A 1,470-nucleotide genomic window follows, 5' to 3' on the forward strand; every position below is an offset into this window, starting at 1 on the left:
GATACTAATTTGCCTAATATGAATTCCTGATGTGACCATCACTTATCTGCCTGTTGATCTAAATTAGAATTCTCTGATCAAGCAAGCGAAGGTGAGACAGTTCACTTTCTAAGCGTTGCCTTGGCCAGTAGCTTTCTAGGATCATCTTGACTAGATCTGGGAACACCAGGTCCTAAAATATTACAATTGCCATGGGCAGCACTGGAAATATCCGAAATTCGAGCTCCAGATCCTTCCTTTTCTGCAGCCTTTTTCCAGACTGGGTAAGGAGGAAAACCCAAAAATACCATCTGTTTCTTGATGGCCCTTGTGGCTGTGACTGAATTATCTTACAAGATAGATTCTTTTATGGCCAGATGAGACCATTCTGATCATCTAGTCTAACTTCCTGTAAAACAGAAGGATCCAGATCCATCTTCTGGGGCCTGGATCCAAATGGACCCAAAGGGGGGTTCTGGGGCAGCTGCTGGATTGAAAAGTCAGTGTGGAGAGTCAGTGTTATTCCCCACTGCCCTATGTGTGTGTTGGTAGGACTGCTGTCACACCACTGCCCCCCCAAAATGAGGAGTCCTTGTGGCACCTTAGGGACCTACTCCCCAATGACTCTTGGTGCTGTAGACCATCAGCAGCCTGACAGCCATGAGGGGAGTTGGACAACCCTCACTCCTGAATTGCTTAACAAGGGCGCTGAAGGCATGTGAACCAGAGGACAGGAAGGGTAAGGGGGAGACCAAGGGAGTGCAGGGTTAGTGGTGCTGGGGGTAGGGAGCCAACACAATGTGACTTTCACCAATTCGATTCAGACGCTTGCTCCAGAATCTGATCTCAGCTGCTGTTTGAGCTCGGATAAGAACCCAGATCCTGACACCTCACTTCAGCATCATCCGGCCTGGCAGGCAAATTTCTCTAGGTGACTCATCCCTATGTTGGAAGTTTTCCTCTCATTTCATAAAATGCCTCCTCGATTCTGTTTTGACTCTGTACATGGAGCGCAGTGCATGCTGGGCCTTGTGTGAGGGCAGCATTGGCTCTCAGAGCCTTCTCCTGCTCCCTGTCAGCTACACCAGCAGTCCCTGCCCTGGGAGAGGCACATCGGGGTACTCCTTGATAGTAACCCTGTCATAAACAGATAAGAAAAGTTAATAACACAGAAGAACTTTATATCTCTCTGACTGTAAAGGGTTAACAAGTTCAGTAGCCTGGCTGTCACTTGACCAGAGAACCAATCAGGGGACAGGATACTTTCAAATTTTGAGGGAGGGAAGGAAAATTGCACGCTTCCCCTCCTCCTTCTCTCCTCCTCCCAGGACTCTCCTGCGGAGCATTCCTGACACGAGAGAAATTAGCCTCTCTCTTCCCCCTTCCCTCCTTTCTCCCACCAATTCCCTGTGAATCCAGACCTGTCCCCTGGGTCTCACAGAATAAAAAAAAAACAAACAACATCAGGTTCTTTAACAAGAAACCTTTAAT

Source organism: Chelonoidis abingdonii, chromosome 10, assembly GCF_003597395.2.
Source record: "Chelonoidis abingdonii isolate Lonesome George chromosome 10, CheloAbing_2.0, whole genome shotgun sequence".
NCBI lineage: Eukaryota > Metazoa > Chordata > Testudines > Testudinidae > Chelonoidis > Chelonoidis abingdonii.